We start from the raw sequence: 23,146 nt of genomic DNA on the forward strand, positions 1-23,146 counted from the left end.
ATGTGACCGTACCCATTCAAGGTAACTCTTAATTAGTTTACCAGAGTCCTTAAAAGAGTTCATGGAGAGAGAAAGAGTGTTCGGAGCTATCACAGAGAACAGAGAAAAGAAATTAAGTGACAGACATTTGGAAATCTTGGAGACAGACAGAACCTCGCAGAGGAGGCTACTGGAACTAGCAGCTAAAAGCAATGAAACCCAGAAGCACGGGGCCAGCAGACATTGCCATGTGCCTTCCCAGGTGACAGAGAAACCCCGAAAATGATCAGCCTTCCTTGAGTGAAGGTATCCTCTTGTTGGTGACTTAATTTTGACATATTCTTGGCCTTAGAACTATAAATTTGTAGCCTAATAAGTCCCCTTTGTTAAAACCAATCCAGGGAGGTACAATGGTAGCTCAGTGGCAGAATTCTCACCTGACATTATGGAGACCAAGGTTCGATTCCCGGGGCATGCCCATGCCAAAAAAAAGCCAGTCCATTTCTGGTATATTGCATTCTGGCAGAATTAGCAAAACAAAACAAGCAATGGAGCTGGGAATGGATACACACCTCAGCTCTTTTGTCCTGTTTGGGGTAACTTTGAGACATGTTCCACAATGTCTACCAGAGTTCCCAAGTTGTTCTGAGGCCTATGTGGTTATTTAATGGTCTCTTTGCCAGGAGGTTGGAGGTTTAGAAGAAACAGAGACCAATTTCAGCTGGTTCAAGGGGTAAGGTCCAGGCTGTAAATATAAAATCAGGAGGCATCAGCATACAGACAAATAGGTGAAACAATAAAATGGGGGCAATGTACTTCCCATCTCACAAGGGGCTTTTAAGGATTTAAATAGATACTTCCCATCCCTGGCTCAGGACCATGCTGGAACACACATCAAAAGCCAGGAAATAAGACTGTTCTTGCTTGCACAGATGTGCAAGGACATGTTCTTAGAATCACAAAAACAAACCTAATTTTCAGGTGGGGAAACTAAGGCTAAGGCAGGGCAATTGACTTGGCTGGCATTTTTCTATCATTAAAGACTGCTTTCTTAAGCTCTACATTCCCAGCCATAAAGAAAGAAGGTGAAGTTTAACTGTCCCTTTATATTTAATTACACAGGAGGCCATCCATAAACCTTCTAAAGGCCAATACCACTGAGCAATCTTTAGTCCTGAATTTAGTGACTCTTTTCCTCCTCTGATCCTGCTCCCTCTCCTCCTGTCAAACCTACCCAGTTTGATTTCATGGAATGACACTGCAGTATATTGAATGGTGGTCCCCAAATAGATATGTCCACGCCCTAACCTCCTGTGGGCCTGTGGCCATGACCTTATTCTGACAAAGGGTCTCTGCAGATGTAATTAAGTTAAGAATCTCAAGATGAAATCATCCTGGATTATCCAGGTGGGCCCTAAATCCTATGGCAAATAGTAAGAGGCACAGAGGGAGAGCCATGGAGGATGGAGGCAGAGATTGCATGGATGCAGCCAGGAGAGTCAAGGAGGACCAATAGCTACCAGAGCTGAAGGAGCCAAGAAAGCACCTCCCCTAGAGCCTGTACAGGGAGCCTGGGCCTCCCAGCACCTTGATTTCAGACTTTGGACCTCCAGAACTATGAGAAAATAAGTTTCTATTCTTTTAAACCACAGGATTTTGTTATAGCAGCTCTAGGAAACTAATACAGACACTCTACTGGTTTCTCAGTGAGGAAGGAAAAAAGAGATGGAAAAAGAAAATATGTAAAAGGCAGAAGGGAAGGTGGCTTCGGACAGGTCCCCTAGAGCAGGACCTGTGGCGGGATTAGAGTGCGTCAGATCATATGGGAGGCCTCTTGGGAGGTGGGCAGTGATGGAAGCAGGATAGGGAAGGGTTAGGAGCTAAGCAAGGAAGTGGTTCCAGATGGAAACTAGCCTGATTCCACAGGGAGCTTGAGAGACAGTCCCACCTGGAGACAGTGGGACCCACCTGATTAATCCCCATCAGTTAGTCAACAGCCTGGGAGGCCTGGGCAGGAAGAAGGAGCATCACCTGTTGTGCTGGTTTGAAAGGAAGTGTGCCCCCTAAGAAAAGCCATGTTTTAATATAAGTCCCATTTCATAAGGTAGAATAATCCCTATTCAATACTGTAGATTTGAAACTGTAATGAGATCATCTCCCTGGTTGATGTGATTTAGTTAAGAATGGTTGTTAAACTGGATTAGGGGATGACATGTCTCCACCCATTTGAGTGGGCCTTGATTAGTTTCTGAAGTCCTATAAAGGAGGAAACATTTTGGAGAATGGGAGATTCAGAGAGATTCAGAGAGAGCAACACTACAAAGCAGAGAGTCCACCAGCCAGCGACCTTTGGAGATGAAGAAGGAAAACACCTCCCGGGGAGCTTCATGAAATAGGAAGCCAGGAGAGAAAGCTAGCAGATGACTCCGTGTTCGCCATGTGCCCTTCCAGCTGAGAGAGAAGCCCTGACTGTGTTCGCCATGTGCCTTCTCACTTGAGAGAGAAGCCCTGAACTTCATTGGCCTTCTTGAACCAAGGTATCTTTCCCTAGATGCCTTTGATTGGACATTTCTTTAGACTTGTTTTAATTGGGACATTTTCTTGGCCTTAGAACTGTAAACTAGCAACTCATTAAATTCCCCTTTTTAAAAGCCATTCTGTTTCCAGCAGCTAGCAAACTAGAACACCTGTCTCCCAGGAATCAGCTTCTATTCAGCTGAGGAGGAGTCTGCAGAGAAGGGGGCAGCTATGAGTCATTAGCATCCAACGCTGACCCAGCTGGGAGTCGATGTACCTGTTCAGCAAGCGGTCTAGGTGGGCCCCGATTATTTCCATTACAGAAGGAAAAAAAAAAGAAGGAAGGAAGGGAAATTGCATTAATTGACCTCCAGAACAGTGCACTGGAAGCTTCCAACTCATTATTTCTTTCTTCCTGAAAATGCTGCAAGATGAGTAGTAGATGTGACTAGCTTCAGTGTCTTGATGAGGAAACTGAGAATCAAGAGGAAGACAGGAGAGCTTGCCCAAAAGTGCAAAGCAACAAAGAAGTGACCCCACCCCCAGGAAATGACCAACCTGTGTGAAAAATGGACCATGTCAGATATTCACTTTTTAAAAGACCAGCCCACAGGCCCTGGGGAGGCTCTCAAAAAGCACCAATGCCAAGACAAGGACTATGGAGCAGGCATCAGAGACCTGGATATCCTGGATCACTCAGACTTCCAGTCCTCAAGTCCTATGTCTGTAAAATAGGCATGACATACATGGACTGTGGTAGGCTAAATAACAGCCTCCCAAAGATGCCCATGACCACATCCCCAGCGTGCAGGTGTGAAAGGATTATGTATCCTAGAAAAGCCATTTAATCCCGATCCAATCTTGTGGAGGCAGCTTCTTTTAAACCCCATTCAGCACTGTGTGTTGGGAGCTTGATTAGATTCTCTCCACGTAGATGTGACTCGCCCAGTTGAGTATTAACCTTGGATTAGAGGGAGATGTGACTCCACCCATTTCAGGGAGGTCTTGATTAGTTCATTGGAATCCTTTGAAAGAGGAAACATTTTGGAGAAAGCTTGAGAACAAGGAGAACGTCACAGAACCATGGCAGAGCCACGAAGCAGAGAGCCCATGCCACTGGAGACCTGTGGAAATGAAGAAGGAATAGGTCCCCAGGGGAGCTTCGTGAAACAAGAAGCCTGGAGAGGAAGCTAGCAGACGTTGCCATGTTCACCATGTGCCTTTCCAGTTGAGAGAGAAACCCTGAACAGCATCAGCCTTTCCTGAGTGAAGATAACCTCTTGTTGGTGCCTTCCTTTGGACATTTTTATAAACTTGCTTTAAGTGGGACATTTTCACGGCCTTAGAACTGTAAACTAACAATTTATTAAATTCCTCTTTTTAAAGCACATTCCGTTTCTGGTGTATTGCATTCTGGCAGGTAGCAAACTAGAACGCCCAGAAACTGTGTCCGCTTACATGGCAAAAGGGGCTTTGCAAATGGGATTGCGTTAAGGACCTTGACATGGGGAGCATGTCCTGGATTGCCCGGGTGGTTCTTAAATGTAATTCCAGGTGTGCTCCTAAAAAGGAGGCAGAGGGAAATTTGGCGCTGAGGAGAAGGCCATAGGACAGCAGAAGCAGAGAGAAAAAATGCTAAGCTGCTGGCTTTACAGAGAGAGGAAGGAGCTACCAGCCAGAAAATAGAGGCAGCCTCTAGGAGCTAGAAAAGCCAAGGAAAAAAATTCACCCCTGAAGCCTCCACAAAGAACCAGTGCTGCTGACACTTTGCCTTCAGCCCTTCAAGACTCACCTCAAACTTTCTAATTTGCAGAACCAGAAGAGAATAAATGTGTGTTGTTTTAAGCCACTGCACTTGCGGTAATTTGTTACAGCAGCAACAAGCAAACCAATCCACTGACCATCACAGTTTCACTCTCAGGACCTTTCTAAAACTCACAACTCAATGCTCAATACTCTGCCTGGGGTCAAGTGGCAAGAAGAGAATAGGGAAGGAAGTTTTCATTCCATTTTTCCAAATCCACAACTGTTATAATGCACAGAGTATTCTCACAGCACAACCCAAACCCCACCCCCAGCCAGATACCGGGTCTCAAGAAGGGCTGGTGTTAAGGAAGATATGTTGAACTGGCTTTGAGTTTCTAGGCATTTGCCAATCAGACAGCCTGGGACATTAATCAGGCTAAATTTGGACTGGGCTGGTGATGGAGTGTGGAGCTACAGATAGACGGGTGCGCTGAAGAACAAATGCAGGCACGATGAAGAGATGTCTGCATGACTCAGGCTGCCTCATGGACCCCAGGGCTCCAGGCCCCCAGCTGAGAACTGATCATGGAGCTAGGGGTGGGAGGGGGTCAACCTACCTCTGCTGTCAATTTGCCCTGCGACTTTAGAAAAGGCCCTAGGTCCCTGGGCCTCCAGCTCCATGCCTGTGACGGGAGGAACATGAAGTGGGTGATTCCCAAGAAGCCTTCAGCCCCCGATGCTTGGTGGCTCCAGATTCCTGGCCAGGCCTGCAGCCAGCCAGATGGGCCCCGGTGGACATTCCAGGCTTAGAGGATCACAGAACCAAAGGCTCCTAGAGAACAAATCTGGGGGCTTCTCAAGCACAGGCTAGAGAAGCAAGGCAGGAAACTCTGTCCAAATATTTGAAATGTCTAAAAACAGACCAAAGCAGCTTATAAGATGCATATTCCATATGTATCACAAATGCACAAAATACATAGCTTAAAATCCCAAGACAACAAAAACTGAACCAAAAGTGCAGCCCTTAAACCTATGTGCTTACAGAAACAGGAGCACCTCTTTCCCATGTGGCCTGTGTTAGCCAGAAAACAGGGTAAATAAGCTCTTAAGGGTCTAAGATGATTGCAAAGGGGCGAGAAGCTCCGGAATCTCCTCAGTGACAGTACTATGCAAGAATCTTCCAAAATGCCATCTCAGCTGCCTAGGAAGAGGAGCCTCTTAAACAGAGGACAGAGACTTGAGTGTGTTACTTGCATCTACAGTAAACCCGTGTGGCCAGCAGATGAGGAAACTGAACTCTGAGAAGAAAGCCACATGCTCAGGAAGTTATAAAGTGGCTGTGATGGGATTCAAAGTCAGCACTCTTGAATCCTAAACCCCAAGCTATTAGTCACTAGGAAACCCGCCAAGATGAATTCAGACAATAATCCCCACTTGGATCGTTAGCAGAAAGTTCCAGAGGTTCTTGGCACATGCTTCACTCTTGAAAGGTCACCGTGAAGGGAGATTATCATGCTGATCCAAAGACAAATGTTCGTGGCTCCATCAGAGACAAAAACAGAGCTGGGAAGTTCAAGGATGGCATGGGTTTGTCCTTCAGACCCCTGCAAGACTAGATGAAAGACACTGGCTTGCTCTCAGGAAGGACTTTTAACTGGTCAGTACTTTGGAATGGCCCAACCCTGAAGGTAGTGAGTTTCCCATCACCAGGGGCATTCAAACAGAAGATGCAAAGCTTGACAACATCAGCCCCCTTCTTGGTATTCCAGGCCTTTTCCAGTCTGGCCTCCAAACCTTTTCCCGGCTTCATGCACACTCTTTCCCGCTGGCACCTCCTAGACAGAGCAGCACCGGTCCAGGTCTCGGTCCTCGTCTGCATGCCCCTCTGCTGCAACGTCCATGTGCCTCCTCAATGCCTAGGGACTCGGAATCACTTTATACATCCTCTCCAGCGCCCCTTCTTCACCAGCCACACCCCAGCAGGCTGTCCTCTCCTCTAGCATGACTGTGTTTATCTCCCTATTTCCCCATCTCTTCAGTGGCCATCTAATCGAATAGCAAAACCGGTGCTCCCCCCATTACCTTAGCACCGTGCCTGAGCCCAGAGAGTGGGTCCGGCACAAGGGAAACCAGCTCCTGTGATTTGCAGCTTAAGCCGAGTTATCCATCTTCCATCTTCCCAGAGAAAAACCCACCCTGTGGGCACAGCCACGCCCTGGCCCCGGCCAACCTGAAAGCCCGGGGCCCGAAGGAGGAAAGTCTTCCCTGATCTGCCAGGGAACTGGCCATCTTAGAACATCAGGTCAACTTTGGAATAACCGTAATAATTTTATTTAAACACAAAAACTCAAAGCAGAAACATAATCAAGAATGTCGATTAAGGGCATCTGGGCTCAGAAATCACAAAAATCCGTGATCTTTTAAAAATAAGGAGACCTTCCAGATTCTAGAGGATCACACCACCGTTTGCTGGGATCACCCGTTTGCACTTACGCCCCGGGTGGAGATGCAAAGATTCCTCCCCAGCCTCCCTCTGAATCGTGGCTGTTTGCACCCTGAAGACAATTCTCTGGCAGGCGGCCATGCAGCCAGATGGTTAGCGTTTCTTCAAGTCAGATACAGTTTCACTCCTTCTTCAAGCAGGATACAGTTTCACTCCTTCCGCAGACCCGGAAGGAGGAGGGCTGGCTGCTGGTCAAGAACCCACTGATGGACGGAAGCCACGGCCCCCTCTTTTCCTAGGAAATGTGAGCAGAGAGCCACCCAAGCCCACTGAGACAAACCAAGTCCAGCCAAATGTCAGCGATCAAGGCTTTCTGGAGAAAACCACAGCAAGCACCGGCAGGGACGCAGGGCCCACTGGGGGTGAACCCCGGGTGGACCCCCTTCAGACTCAATAATAATTAAAACACCTCACACGCACACCGGACTTTATTGTAGGCAAATAATTTGACTTTCAAACACACCTTTTCATTTGCTCTCCACCCCCCAGAAGGGGGTAAACCTGTTGCCCTGTGTTCCATTCGGAAACCAAGTCCTGGAGAGGGGAAACGCCTTTCCTGGAGCAGAGACTCTACCTTCCGCTCCCGAGCTCTCCCCTGGTTTCCCAAGAGCCTCCGCCAGCAGGCAGCATCCCTTCCTCCTCTCGCCGTTTGCAGCACCCAGCCTGGGGCCTGACATGCAGTAGGAACTCGTTCAGTTCAAATGCTAAAAGTAATTTTACTCCTACAGTGAAACAAAGAAAATATGACTTTTGGTTTGGGTGCTTTATATTGTAGGGGGGGTACAGGTCAGATCAGATCAGGGCTAACCTCAGTGGGAGCGCGTGTGGGGAGACTTCTGGGGGCCTCCACCCGCGTCCACATCTCAGGAACAGAGTCATCTGCCCTCTCTTGGCCTCAGAACGTCCCGTCTTTTCCCTGAAGATTACACAGCTGCCGAGAGGTAGGGGCAGGGTGTGAATCCAGTTGTTTGATCTCGAAGGCCAGCATCAGCATCCAGATAAAGTTTAATCTATTCCCGCCCTCCTCTTTAATGTCCTTTTTGTTTGTTTGTTTGTTTGTTTGCCCTTTTCGGTACCATCTCTTGGCATATAGGCATTTGTATCTTGTTGACTCCACTGAAGCACATATTTCAATTTCAGACCAGGGTGGAATAGCTTTCTACTCATCATTTACACCTTAATATACGTTAGCTCACCTAAGAGCAACGGGGTTTCCAGCCTTCCTTGTCCTATGATCCCAAATACAAATATCCCGGGAGTGCGGAGGGGGTGTTGCTTCGGCTCAGAGCCCTTCTCTGTCGTTCCTCCCCAGTGCCCCACACAGGAAGCCTGCTTGTGGATTTGGCAGGGAGCGAGTGCAGGGGAGTTTCCACAACGGCTGCCTCCAGGGAGTGCAATTTTTAAATCCTCATGGGCGGGTGTTCGCTGGAAGTCACTTGGAAGTTCACACTGTAAGAATCATGAACAGCCCACTCTTTGCAGAGAAATACCCAAGGAAAGCTCAGGCAGGAGACTGATTGGTTCCGAAGAAGAAACGTACAGCTGCAATCTGCTCCGCGATCTTTGGGGCCTCCCACACACATCCCGGCTCTTCCATGCCGGGGTAGGGTGTACTGAGCCTGCTAGCTGAAAGCACTCCATTTGACAAAAACTTCCTGCCTACAGGATTGCGGGAACTCCCCTGCCTCTCGCTTGCCCCTCCTCACAAGACAAAGCAGAAGGCCTTTCATCGCACTTGGTCTCACCCCTAGTAGGCCAGGCCCATGTGTATCAGTCAGGATAGGTCAGGAGATGCTGCTAAAACAGCTGGTCCCCACAGAGGTATATCTGTCACTTGCACTGTGTGTTCAGACCAGGGGCTTCTCCTCAACATAGTCACTGCAGGAGGAGAAGGGAAGGTAGCACATCACACTCTGGCTCTTTTAAAGCTTCAGCCCAAGAGTGACACACATGCTTCCCCTTACATTTCATTGGCCCAAAGCAAATCAAAGGATAAGCATAATAAGTTCACTGTACAGAGAAGTGTAATCTTATCATTTGTCCAGAGGCAAACAGAAAATAATTGGCGAGTAACACAAATGACCTACCATGTAATAATAAAAAACAATGTCAATGACAAAATCATAAAAGAAGCAAACATGTATTATTTACTGCATATGAGGCATTGGACTAAGTCCTTTATACCATGATTTCATTTACTATTCATGACAAGGTAGATGTTAATATTAGCCCAATTTTACAAGTGAAGAGATGGAGGCGCAGTGAATTTAAGGGACTTGTCCAAGGTCAAAGAGTTGTTATGTCATAGATCCGGGACCTAAGTCCAGAACGTAATGACTCCTAAAACTAGGCTTGTAACTGCTCTACTATCCTGCTCCCATATAAACTTTAAAGACCTCCAGAGCGATCAAAAGTCACCATGAGGGTACGATGACATTCTTGGGAGATGTTGCTTTCTAGTCTTTGGGACCCAGTCCTCTGCAGCAGGTGGCCCCCACACACTGAAATGCCCTTCTTTCCAGCAGGTTCCAATGTGTCTGCTGCCAGCCAGCTTGCCCTGAAGCTCAGACCCTTTGCCACACAGATGTGTAACTGCCATCTCATTTCATTCTCAAAACACAACTGCCAGGTAGATCTTGCTGTCCCCACTTTGCAGCTTTAAACCGAGGCACATAATTGGTCAGAGAAGAGTTTTGAACCCAAGATCTGACAGGCTCTGATGCTTGTGGTCCACAAGAAAGAGCTCTGCATGGGCAGCCAGGCCAGCTGGGAGAGTGACTACAGAGGAAGGGCCAGGAAGAGAGAACTGGAATCCACACAAGAGTGGATGACCTTCTCAAGCTCTGCCCCTTCCCTTCTCAGGGAGATGGTGGCCTCTGATGGACTGTGAAAAGCCTCCTTTGGAGACTCCTTCCCTTTGGGGTAAAACATCTCTGCTTCTAGGAATCCTCTTGGGAAGGCAAAATATTAAATCCCTGCCAAGCCGTGCAGTGCATTGAAAGTACACAGCTTTGGGGCCCAGTGCAGATACCACCTCTATCACTTCATAGCTGTGTGACTTTGGGCAAGTCACTTAACCTCTCCGAGCCCTGGTTTCCACAAAATGAAAGAGCTGGACTGAAGCTTCCTGAAGGTTTCGTCCCCAGTGGTATTTCAAGCACTAACGATTCTCCAGTGAACTCAAGCAAAGGCCCTTGGGGCAAAAAAGTGAGTGGTAGAGTAAGTGAATGAACCTCCACAGGAAGGCAGGGTCCACAAGCATTCACTCGTTTGAGGAGCAGTGCTGAAAGCACCAGGCCCATGGCTGTAGATGCTCCTCCCTAGAACCCCGGGAGAGAGGAGCTGTGCTAACCAGAGAGGCGACAGTAGAGGCAGGATGGCTCCCAGGACTGCCGAGGCTCATGCGTGTGTTGGGGGTTCGACAGCAGATACCCCAGGCAGACTTGAAAGGGAAAGATTAAGAAGGAAGCTTTTTCCCACTTCTGGGTTTTTGTTTGTTTTCTTATTTTTTTTCCTAATTGCAAAAATAATACAAGCTCATACCAAATTCAAGAAATACAGGGAAGCACAAAATATAAATGAGCATGCCCTCCCCACCACTTCTACTCGAAACAGAGATAAACCCTGTTAGCCTTTTCATATGGTTCCTTACACGAGTTCCTTAGGCGCCTACAGAGGATTTTACAATACTGTAGAGGATTCATTCATCAAACGCTTATTGACAGCCTGTAACAAGAATAATAAGAGCTACATTTACAGGGCACTTCCTGGGCTCGGTTCTGTACCAGGAGCTGGGGATCCAGCCGTGAGCAAATGGCATGGACCCGCTGTGCTGGGACATCGGCCAAGCTCGGCAACTTGCTTTAGCTTCCACTAACAAAAGATCACGAACTGTTTCCCACATCATCACCTAGAGATCTACAGCATTTTTTAAAATGGGAAATCTTATCACACTTTATATATTGCTCTCAATTCAACCACCTATTGAAAGATATTGTTTATTTTCAATTTTTTGCTCTTATGCATACACACACAATTAAAACCTCATATCCACGTCTTTATGCCCTCGTGCTTGTGTTTATATAACACCCATTCCTCAAATGTAAATTTTGATCTTTTTTCTAGACAATGCCAAAATACTATCCAAAAAGAAGATTGGGCCAATTCGCTCTCCCACTAACAGTGTACAAAAATGTCCATTTCGCAACAGCCTTGAAAACACTGGGCAAAATCAACCTTTATATTTTTGCAAATGGAGGAAAAACTACATCTGACTTTCACTTGAATGTTAAGGATTCGTAAATGCCAGGCGCAGTCTTTTCATGGTAGGAAGCAGGAGGCAGCAACATCCTGGGGTGAGAATGACAGATTCTAAGCCAGACTGGGGGGGACGCTCTACCTCTTCGGGTCCCAGGTGGGAACAGCAGCTGTGGTTCTCCCTTTCCTTCTCTTCAACCCTCCCGAGGAAGGGCACACCCTGACCTTGAAAAGTCTCCTCTTTTTTCATTTCCTGCTAATGGGTACATCATCTGTGAATGAGGATAAACAGCCTCAATCTAGAGAAGGCAGTGAGGAAAACCTCCCTGGAAGGAGAATAGCAGGCTCAGGCAGAGGGTAAACCATGGCGGGTCATCGCAACACACAGACGCCCCCTGGCCGGCGGCTCCCGCAGCCCACTGCCCAGGAAAAGTGAAGCCAGCTCAGGGGCCCGAGCCCAGGGCTCTGAGCAGCACTCCTGCTTCCCCACCACGGTCACTCCGAGCCTGACTGGATTGCCAGTGCTCAGTCAATACTCACTGGGGCTGGGGCTCTGAAAAGGACTTCGCCCCCCGAGGAAGGGAGCAGCAAAACCCCAACCTGGCTGAAGACCATAGGCCAGCAGATGTGAGAGGTCTCATCTCAAGGGAAAGCGGGACCAAGGGCTTCTCAGCCTCAGCCCTATTAAGTTTAAGGCCAGATCATTCTTTGTTGGGGATGCCTAGCAATGTTTCACTGGATGCTAGTAGCAGGCACCCTCCCCGCCGCAACCCCCAGTTGTGACAACCAAAACTGTCTCCAGACACTGCCAAATGTCCCCAGAGGGACAATTCAACCCCGGTGAGCCAGACTGCCTGGGCTTTAGGGGCAGCAGAGCTGGGTTCCAGTCCTAGCTCCTCAGCTGACCAGCAGTGGCGCCAGGACACATGGGCGTCTCGGACTCAGGCCCAGCCCTGAGTCTCTCCTAGAGCCGCAGCGAGGGTGGAACGAGGACTTGGATGAAATCTCGGTACCAACGTGCCGCGGTGCGTGGAGGAGGTGGGATTGTTGCTACGAGGTGAGGAGGGCTTGTGATGTGCCCTGTCCCTCAGGAGGTGTGCGGGAGCAGGACGGAAGCCGCAGACCCAACCTCTGCCCCTGAGGGCCTTAGGATCCTGCTGGGAAGGGAAGGCAATTTGGGTGTTAAGAGCACTTCCAACCATTAATGCCACAGGGCTCCCTCTGAGAAGGTGTTCTGGAGCAAGTGAGACTGGAAGAGGTATGGGGAGAGCTGAAAATTTGGTCAACTGCAGATAAGGCGGGGACCGGGGACAGAGCTCAACCAAAGGTCAAATCCCTGAATCGCTGCGGGGCGCCTGGTCAGACCCACGCAGTGGTGAGCTGGAGCCTGCACCTACAGGCTCGCGGGGAGACTTTGTTAATTATTGGGGGATCTTCTCCAGCTCTGTGCAGCAGCCAGAGCTGTGGGGGTTCGGGGAGAGGAGGACTGGCCTGGTGGGGGCTGATGAAAGACAGCCCAAGCTGGGAGGCACCCCCTCCCCACGAGCCCCACAGTCAGATCAAGGCCCTGTACCTCCCCAGAGACCCAACCTTCGCTCCCCCACCCCACCCCCACCTCCCTCCTTGTCGCCCCTTGCAGGGAAACATGATTCCGTCTTCTTCACATGTGTCCCGAGAACATCTCTCAGTTGGAGGAAGCCAACTTGGCATGCCTTTTCTTTCTTACCATAAAAGACCTGCCTGAAATTTTTTCCTTTAATAAGGTTGCAGGCGGGCTGGGAGGAGGTGGGTTTTGGCCTCAGGCTACATCTGCCCTTCATTTAAAGCCACCCAGACTCCCATAAGACTGGAAAACAAGCCTCTGAGCTTCTCCTTCATAGCCTTTGTTAGATCCAAATCCAGAGTTATTGTTTCCAACAGATTGTATCAGCCTGGAGCCCATTTGCCTCCCTAAACTGACCCTCTTGCTTAAAAAAAGCAAAACTTACCCTCTTCACACCGTCTACCCCGACCCCCGCCCATGGCAGGCTCCTGGGAACAGCCCCAACTTACACCACTAGCTGAGAAAATGCTCTCTCTTGTTAGATGCTTCAGGATTCCTCCACTGCTCCAAAACCCTGCATCCTGCACGTTCTCTTCATTCTCAGCCGGGTGTGCAGTTTCAGCTCAGAAAGCATGTTTTTATTCTCCACTAAAAATATAGAGAGGGGGAGTTTATTGTTGTTTTTAATTACACTGGGTCATTTGGCAAAGAGCTGTGGATGGAAGCAACGCACATTTAAAGGAGAAAACTCCACCATTTACAAACAGAATAAAAGAACAAACTCCGCGTCGGTCGCTCGGGGGGATGTCGGCCCCCTCTCCCGGCACTAAAGCGCCCCGACGGCCTTCCGCTGTTGCTCATTTATCAGGCTCGACCAGACCGCAAGGCCTGGCCCGCCTGCCTGGGAGACTGAGCTAAAAACAGCTCCAGCCTGCAAGAGGGGCCGGCTGAGTGCCTAATTGCTCAGCTTTCCCCTTGTCCTCCCTGCCTGCTCCCCTTGGGAGGCAAAGGCGCACTTTGATTTGGGGAAGAGGGAGAAAAGAAGGCTGTTTGCAGGTGTGGAGACAAAATCATCCCGACAACCGAGGGGAAAATGCTTCTCGGCCGGCCTCGACTGCAGGTGCACTGCCAGCAAGACGAGTGAGCCTCGTTATCGGTGGGGCGCGCTAGCGAGCAGAGGAGGGGTTTGGGGATGCAGTGAGGGGCGCCCCTTCCTTCTGAGCCCTGAAGCAGAGGGTGGTGTTGTTAATCCATCTCGCTGAGCCCGGGTCAGGGAAGAGCCCCGGCTGTGGCCCTGGGATTTCTCATAAGAAACTTAGAGACAACTAATGGGTTTGCTTAGACACTTTTTGTATTTTATTTGGACAGGGTGGGGAGGGGGTAAGCATTAGTCATGTGTATTTGGTCGAAAGTTGCCCAGACATTCATTCATCTGTGCATTCATGCAGCCTACATTTATTATTAATAATAATAGCCGCCATTTAGTGATCTTTTATTGCCTGCCGGGTGCTGTGCTAAGCACTTCACATATCCACACAGTATCTGGCTCAGCCTCACAGCTTCTCCAAAAGACAGATATGATAACCCCCATTTTTTTGATGATTGAGCAGACTCAGAGAGGGATAGTAACTTGCCTCGGAGCACATATAACTTGTAAGTAGCACAGCAGGGATTGAAGACCTGTCCAACCCCAAAGTCCAAACCCTTCACTGCTTAGGACCCCTTGCCTCCCTGTGTGGGGTTCTATGCCTGACCTTGGGCTGGGTGCTGGAATAAATGTTTGATGAGCAAAACGTTTCTGGAGTGGCATATTTGAGGTCCAGCTAGTTCCCTGACCATATAAGGTGCAAAAAGCTGGATACTGCCTTCAACCCGTGCTGCAAGACACCTCCTAGGCAGAGAGGTCAGCAAACGGCAGCAGAGAACCAGGGTCTGCATAAGCTCCCTCACCCAATCAAAAAGATGGCTGGCTTAGGTTAGACCCTTAGCAAAAATGACCCAGTTCTCAATCCCTCCTATAACCATGTCCTTTGCATTGTGATTTTGTAGACCCTTACATCTTGAAGTGGGGTCTATTTCCCCATTCCTTAAATCTGGACTTGCTTTGACCAAGAGAAAACAGGGGAACTGATTGCCAGTTGCAACCAAGCCCTCAAGAAACCTTGTACTTCCAAAATCTCACTCTCTCTGAGAAACTTTCCTGGTCATGAGACAGTTGGCTGGCCTGCTGGAGGATAAAAGACATGTATCCCAGTCACCCCTATTACCCTACATAATAGGCAGCCACCACTGGACTCATGAGTGAGCCCAGCTGAGACCATAAGATCTGCCCATTGGAGTCCCATCCAACTTGCTGACCTGAAGAATGATGACCTAAATAGATGGCTGTTGAAGGCTCTAGGATAGGTGGGGGTGTTACACAGAGACCACCAGCAGCAGCATTGCTCCTCTCTTTCCTTGACCTGATCAGTCAATCTCATTGACTCTGACCACAGTCTACATGATCAGAGGAAGCTCTAGTGCCCAGAACCCAGAGGAGTCCAGAATGCTAAACCAAGGATGTTTCCAGTCCCCAGGGTCTTGCCTGAGGCCCTTATGCTTATTTCTTTGCTTCTTCCACTAATTTAAAAAAGAAAATATAAAACAGATTGCAGATTCAAAGACAGAAAACATAAGTGATGTCAACAGATTCAGTGTGGAGGGAAAGGGTATGATGCCATGAGCAGGGCCTCCCAATTCCCATAACACCCACAGCACTCTGCTTGTGCTCCAGGTTTTCTCATCATTAGGACAGTGATGCAAACACCTGCCCCGTCAGCTTTTTGTATCCACCAGGAATCAGGGAAGATGTTGTGTAAAGAAGCTTTGGGAACTGAGGGAGAAGAAGAATCAGAGACTCCCTGGGTCAGCAGCCTGTGGGGTATTGCCAAGAAGACCTACCAACTGGGGCACATCCATTCTTGGGGTGGGCCTTGATGCCACACAGCCTGAGACGCCAAGGATGCAGCCCCATCCCAAGCCCTACCTCATGCCCATTTTGCTCCTGAAGGGCAGAATGCACAACATGAGCTTTGCCCCAGACAGGCAAATAGAGGAACGAGGGCATCCATAACAGCCCTGTTATTTCTAAGGAAAATGGAAACCAAGATGGAAGCCATAAACACAGCTTCTGTTCCCCAAATCCAAGAATGGCCTGGGAGACCACCCGGAGGAGGGTAGAAAGAGACCTGGTTGTTCTCCAGTGAACCCACACATGGACAGATAGGACAGGCACACGGCCTGGCATGCAGCCAAGATAGCATTGGTCCATCCCTCCTCTCATCCATTCATCACTTATGCCCAAGGTTGGATGTTGGGGTACCAACCATGGGACCTTATTCCTGCCTTCTCAGAGCCCACGTTCCAGCAGTAGAAATAGGACCACTCAGTGGGGGCTGGTGGGGGTAGCCAAGGAGGAAGTCAATGCTCAACAAAGGCAACATCTGAGCTGGAGCATATGGATCTGCGAGATCAGGAAGCAGACAGTGAGGCGACGGGCATTCCTGGCAGAAGGAACGGCTTGTGTGTAGTCGTGACAGGGAGAAAGCACAGCATACCCCAGAATGACATGTGCCCACATTAGAGGATGTGAGCACACACAGGCAGAGGCAGAAGGCCATGATGGGAAGGAAGTTTGATGCAAGCACTATCACACCCCGAGCAACCAAATGATATGGACAGCGGTAAGTGTCAAATGGTAGACAGGGCCCACCCCCTATTCAGCCCTAAACCTAGAATCTTGGGACTAAAATGTGAATTCAGATAGAGGCTGTTTAGAGATTGCACTGACTAGTAATTAGACCCAGACCACAAACCTGACCCCAGGACAGAAGTTTCTAAGAAACATTAGAAGAACCAACAGTGCAATTTTCCAAGTCCCTTCCATTAAGTCCATCTCCTCCTGACCTAAGTCCATGACTACCCACTTCCAGAAGGGAAGGTGGAGAGCAGGGAGAGAGGTTGTTAGAGGAGACCTTATCAAGAGAGGTAAATTTGCCCTGGATCCTGCCAAAACTTATCTCATCCTTTGACATGCCAAATGGGCCATGGCTAGACTCCTTGGTGCCTGAAATGAACCACAAAACTCCTGAATTCTGGACTCAATGAACACATAACTTAAACAGGCTTGCTTGGCCTGCCTTCCCCATCCTTTAACCTATGTTCCTCAGGCTTCTGTATCCAAGGCAGTGCCAGTTTCTGAAGAGGTAAAAGGAATTTAGAGAAAAATCTGGAAAAATTAGGCAAAAAATCTTTTTGCCACCCACAAGTTGTTTTAAGCATTATGCTTACTTGAGACAGCTAATGCTGCACCCCAGCAGCCAGGTCTTTGTGTAATAAGGTGTTCTCCCACTTGGCATCATTTCCTACAAGCTCCAAGACTCACTTCACCTCCAGGCCTTGAAGACAAGCCCTATACTAGGTAAAGAAGCTGTTGGACACTGCGCTGGGCCTGAAATGCAGGCCTTAAGGGCCTTCTGGATGGAGAGGACCCAGGTGGAGATGGGACTCCAAGAAGCAGGATATTGCTGCACCATAGAGGGCACAGTAGTTCTGAATAGGAAAAGGAGGAGGACAGTGTGGTAGTTAGATTCAGCTGTCAACTTGGCCAGGTGAAGGCACCTAGTTCTGTTGCTGTGGACATGAGCCAATGGTACGTGAACCTCATCTGTTGCTCATTACATCTGCAGTCAGCTAAAAGGCATGCCTGCTGCAATGAATGATGTTTGATTTAATTGGCTGGTGCTTAAATGAGAGTGCTCAATGTAGCACAGCCCAAGCAGCTCAGCCCAGACCTTTGGAGATGCAGAAAGAAATCACCCTGGGGAAAGTTGTTGGAACCCAGAGGCCTGGAGAGAAGGCCAGCAGAGATCATCCTGTGCCTTCCCACGTAAGAAAGAACCTCAGTTGAAAATTAGCTGCTTTTCCTCTGAAGAACTAATGAAATAAATCCCCTTTTATTAAAAGCCAATCCATCTCTGGTGTGTTGCATTCGGCAGCTAGCAAACTAGAACAGATGGAGAGGCCTCAATTTTGTCGTCACAGCCAGCCTAGGTGACTAAGGCAGTTGACCAGTCAAGACTCTTCCAGGCTGTCCTCTGCCTTTGTACATGCTACACCCTCTGCCAGGAGCCCTACCTGACTCTCTGCTTGGAAATCTCTTCCTTCAAGATGCAGCTCAAGTGTTACCTCCTCAGAGAAACCACCTGAGTCCCCCCGTCTAACTCATCTCTTCCCTCCTCCCCACTCACACAGCACATGCATCCTCCTGTGCAGAATTTGCAGTGCGTTGAGATCATCGGTTTCGATGTCTGACTTTCACCTCCTCCACTCTAGCTGTGCACTCCTCTAGGACAGGGCCTGAGACCCTCATGGTTACTTGTCATGGAGTCTTGCCCTTACTGGGTGCCCAGCAAAAAAAGGTTTTGGGGAGATGGGGATGGAAGGAAGGAAGCATAAATATACAGTTGTATTCAAATGATGAATGTTTATAATTTGAAAGTGAGAGCATAGAAGTGAATGAGAAAGAAGATGAGTTTGCATTTTTCACCTCCTCGGTCAGTATTCCGGTTACTAACTTTATCACTGTTGACCTCACCTTTCAGCATCTAGGAGATGCCCAAGGGTTCCCCTCCCATGGGCCTGCCAAGAGAAAGGTCAAGGTCAAGGTCTCCACTGTGCAGGCAGAGAGCTTGTTTGTGCAGAGAGAGGTTTAAACATTTGGGCAAGGCCCCCTTACTCCTTAGAAAGGAAAGAAGAGCAAGGATGGAGCCCGTGGGACACGGAGCAGAGGCCACGTGTAGCTGCATCTGTTTTCAGCAGAGTGTCTCCCGCATTCACACAGGCAGCTCATTGGAGGCACACGTGTCACATAAGAGGGTTCCCCTGGGCGGGCCACAGTGGCTCAGCAGGTAAGAATGCTTGCCTGCCATGCCCAAGGACCCCCGGGTTCGATTCCGGGTGCCTGCCCATGTAAAGAAAAAAAAAAAAAGAGGGTTCCCGTCCGGCATCTGTGGCCCTTCAGATCACCAGGGTAATGTAACAAAACAGAGACATGTCTGTTGTCATCAGCAACTTGGAAGCCCTTCTTAGTCCCATGCTGCCCACTGTCAAACAGGGACAGGTGTTGAAGTGCCGGGAGCCCAGCTCGAAGGAGAAAATGGGGACAATGGTTGCATTATGGCAAAATCCTATCTCTGTTTTGTACCCTTACCCCCCCCCCAGGTTTTCTCCTAGATGAGCTTCCCTCCTACCCCCATAGCAACCGACATCCCATAACAAGGTTCAAGGGCATCGCCCAGCAGTGGGAGGAGGGAGCATGCATATGCAGCCTCCACAACCAGTGCCAATGTTCCCGCTCAGGAATCCCAGCTGGTGCCCTTACGCTTCTTCTGTGGGTCCTTGGCCCCTTGAATCATGTAACACCCACCCATGAACTTGGAAATTCCCCTCACTCCTGATATAGCCAGATAGCCATGGAGAGTTTCTTTATCAGACTAGGGTGAGATGTTCAGGACTCCCTGCATACCTAAAAAACCTGGAGTTAAACATGCTGGAGCTGGTTCTTCTCCACACCGCTCTCCCGCCAGGCCAAGCCTGACCTCTCTGTCACTGGACACAGCCCAATTCGTTAAGCAGAAAGACTCCGTATTCATCAGCAGTCCCACAGGATTTCAGAACACACTTCTAATTGGCGTTTAGGGTCTACATAGTTTGGCTATATTTCTAATTTATTGATCCTGGACATTGACGAAACCCTAGAAATAATCCTCCACTAAGATTTTAAGCTGGGATGTTTTCAAGGGCCTCGTAAAATGCCAGAGTCCCACCAGAAGAATTTAAAGCCCCAGGATCAGAAAATCATGGACTGGTCACAATAACTAATGGCTCCATCCATGCAAGCATCCCGAGTTGCCTTGGTGATGGCAGGAGGCTAAAACAGTGTGAATATTGCAATGGGTGGAGGAGCTTCTTAGATAAGTCTGATTGCGATATCCTGAACTGCCTCTCATGGTGCTGCAAACATCTTGAGATCAATCTTTCTGCTAACACTGTGAGACAGGCCAGCCTCTTCCTTCTGTATCTAACTTAAGGACTCCAAAAAAGACAACTGTGTGAAAGCGGATCTAGTGCCTGTGCCAAAATGCACAATGGTCTCTTTGACCAGCGTCAGTAGTTAAGGCAAATACCAAAGTCCAAAGAGGTGTCCTCATACATTTGGGGAAAGTGGAAGCATCCCTGCTCTCCAGCTGCAAAGTTTCTAAGACAAATTGGGATTCAGGCAAACAACGCGTAGGTGGGTGGCTCCCCAGAGCAAAGAAGCAGACCTTGTCTGACCTGGATCACAAAAGGAGGGGCACAGCAGAGTCGTGGGTGGTGAGATTCCCACCCATGGGAAGGCACTCCAAGAGTGCTCAGTGGAGCTCTCTGCATTTCCTTTGGTGTCATCAGTAGGACTGACTCCCTCAGGCACCTGTGGCTAGAGGACCACTCAGGAGGTCAGATCCTGGCTTCCTCTTCCTCTCCTTCAACCAGAGAGAGATAGGGCCAAAGGTCCCTCTTTCGTTAACTGTTAAAACCCTGAAAAGTCACCAAGGCTCAGGATTCATGATTTGGGGTAGACCCTTGGGTAAACAAGGGCTGGCTCTGTTCTTTTGGGTCAGAGATTTCCAAACTGTGCTCTGAAGATTCCCTAAAGGGTCCCCAAAGATGCTGAGGGCAGGGGAGAACGGGCAGACAGAGCTGAAAAATTCCATCTCTACCTCTGGCTAGTCCCCTCCCTTTCCTGTATTTTTTTGCACATTAAATGCATTTGCAGGGGATTTTTATTTCAAAACTGGATTCCACCACTTAAAAAAAAGAAGTTTGGAAACCACTGCTTTAGATTTTCAAAATGAAACAAGTCATTTCTGTTTCTGCTGTTCCTTGAACATTAGGATTTTATGATCGCATTACCATTTTTATTTCTTATTTGAAAAAAAATAACAACAACTATGAAGACTGGGACACCAGGCCAAGGTGTGCTGACTCTTCCAAACTAGGACAGGGCTCTACAAGCTGGTTTTCAATCACAGGGTTATCTGAATGCAGGAAACCAGAACTCTGTCATAGTGCTTTGGCTCTGCTGAGGTGTAAGTGAAATGCCAGCTTGGAGAAATTTTGACTCTGTGTGTGTGTGGGTGTGCATTCTTATGTATGTGTGCACGTGCACATGTAAGTATGTGGGCATGTGTGCACGTGCATGTGTAAGTATGTGTGCATGTGCATGTATATGTATGTGGGCATGTGTGCACATACATCTGTAAGTATGTGGGCATGTGTGCATGTGCATGTGTATGTGTGTCCATGTATGCATGTGCATGCATATGTGTGTGTGCATGTGTGTGCTGCATGTGTAGGTATGTGGGCATGTGTGCATATGCGTGTGTAAGTGTGTGTGTGTGTGTGTGGTCATGTATGCACGTGCACGTGTATGTATGTGTGCATGTATGCACGTGCATGTGTAAGTATGTGTGCATGTGCATGTGTATGTATGTGGGCATGTGTGCACATACAGCTGTAAGTATGTGGGCATGTGTGCATGTATGCATGTGCATGCATATGTATGTGTGCATGTGTGTGCTGCATGTGTAGGTATGTGGGCATGTGTGCATATGCATATGTAAGTATGTGTGTGTGCATGTATGCATGTGCAAGTGTATGTTTGTGTGCAAGTATGCACGTGCATGTGTATGTATGTGTGATGCATGCACACGCATGTGTGGGTATGTGGACATGTATGTACATGCAAGTGTATGTGTGTAAGCGTGTGTGCGGTGCATGTGTATGTACATGTGCATGTATGCACATGCATGCGTATTTATGTGTGCATGTGTGCACGTGCATGTGTAAGTGTGTGGGCATGTATGCACGTGCATGTGCACAGTGGTGTGGCAGGCAGCAGTGTTTGGGGAGCATCTCTTTGGAATTTCTCCCTGATGTCTCCCCCAGCTGTACTTACCTAAGGCCCTGCTCTCTGCATTCCAGGAGTCTGCCTTCCTGGAGCTAGTCTTGGTTTGGGAAAGAATGGGGAGGGTCTCCTGCATAGGCTATGAGGTTCACAAGGCATAACCAGGGCCACTGAAAAGATTATGGAGACTGAGTCTCAGGGTAAGGAAGATGCAGGTGTAGGACCCTGGTGTAAGGAAGACCTTCTAGCCTGGAACCCTGGCCTATTCAAGCAGAGGCAGGCAAGGGATCATTTACAAAGATAAGTAAGACTCTCAACACTCTTCCTGACCCAGGTCTCCACTTCCGATCTCCATGCTGCCTGCAAGCACTGACAGTACTCAGGGCATGCAGCTGACAGTTTGGAGAAGGGAAGGCCCTGAAGGGTTTGAGGGGCCCATGTCATCTGCAAGGAGAGGTCTGCTCCTCCAACTAGACCCCTGTTGACAAAAGGATAGGGGCCAGACTCTCCCAAGAGACAAGAGGGGGATTGGAAGAGGGGTGTCAATAGCATTAGAACCCTAGAGCCATACAGCGCTCCCTATTACACTATCTTGACACCCAGGTTGACAAAACTGCTCAGCAAAGAACCCCTTGCCTGGCTCCTCACCAGGAGCTCATCCCAGTCCAGAGGCAGGCACTGGCTCTCCAGGAGCACCAAGCCTTCAAGGAAAAATCCTGTAAGGAGAGGAGGTGTAGATTTTGGCAGCACTGCTGTTGTGTGTACATATGTCTGTGTTTTCCAAAACCACCAGATAAAAATAGAGAACAGCCGAGAAATGAGAGCAGAGCAGCTTCACTGCAGATGTGAGTGGCTATCCTACTAGTTACTTCTTGGAAAAGAGAACAAATGCTTCTCCAGGAGGGTCTGATCCAGAGGAGGAGCTAGCAGAGTCATACCCCAGCCTCCAATTCTGGAGAAGCCCCTCCAGGGAAGGGAGTGGGGAAGAGGGTGGGTTTGTTCATGGGTACACTGGGTTTGAAGGGTCTGCAAGATGTCAATGTAGAATGGCCAATGGACTTTGGATTTTTGAGTCTGGAGCAGATCAGACAGGACTGAGGCAGGCAGGCCTGCAGGAGGCCTAATGTAGGTGGTAGAAAGGTTCTGGGTGGATGAGTGCCCCTCTAACAGAGAAGAGAACAAACCCAAGAAACTCAACACTGAAAAGATGAGGGGCAAAAAAGATTCAGAGAAGAAGTGTCCAAAAGCCCAGGAAGAAACCAGACAGTTTTGAGGAGGTAGGAAAGGTGGTAAAGATGAAGACTCTCTGGAGGTCTTGATGAGAGAAATGTCAGAGTCACACTGAAGGCACAAGCCAAGCTCTGGGGGACCAAGTGGTGTTGAGTGAGGCCAAGGCAAGTTGCAAAGAAGAAAGGTTAGTGGTAGCAGCTGGAGGGGGAAGTGGGTAGAGGAAGGATTACATTTTGGTTTTGATAGGATGGAAGGGCTTGGCTCAAAGCTGATGGGAGAGAGAGGGTGAGTAACTTAAGATGAGAAGAGGGTCAAGAGAGAAAAAGGTTCTCAAGCCTGGGTTGACTCACCCTTGGTGGGAAGAGAAGGTGTTTGTCCCATTTGG

General features: G+C 48.7%; 1 long non-coding RNA gene across 2 annotated transcripts in view; it reads right to left on the bottom strand.

Annotated features, from left to right (window-relative positions):
• The window catches only part of LOC143659543 (uncharacterized), a 170,132-nt gene that overhangs the window by 82,351 nt on the left and 64,635 nt on the right, over positions 1 to 23,146 (bottom strand). For both annotated transcript variants that reach the window (XR_013163603.1, XR_013163602.1), the window contains exon 3: positions 13,055 to 13,193. This is a non-coding gene — a long non-coding RNA (uncharacterized LOC143659543). The remainder of the gene's footprint in view (positions 1 to 13,054; positions 13,194 to 23,146) is intronic.

Source organism: Tamandua tetradactyla, chromosome 16, assembly GCF_023851605.1.
Source record: "Tamandua tetradactyla isolate mTamTet1 chromosome 16, mTamTet1.pri, whole genome shotgun sequence".
Lineage (NCBI taxonomy): Eukaryota > Metazoa > Chordata > Mammalia > Pilosa > Myrmecophagidae > Tamandua > Tamandua tetradactyla.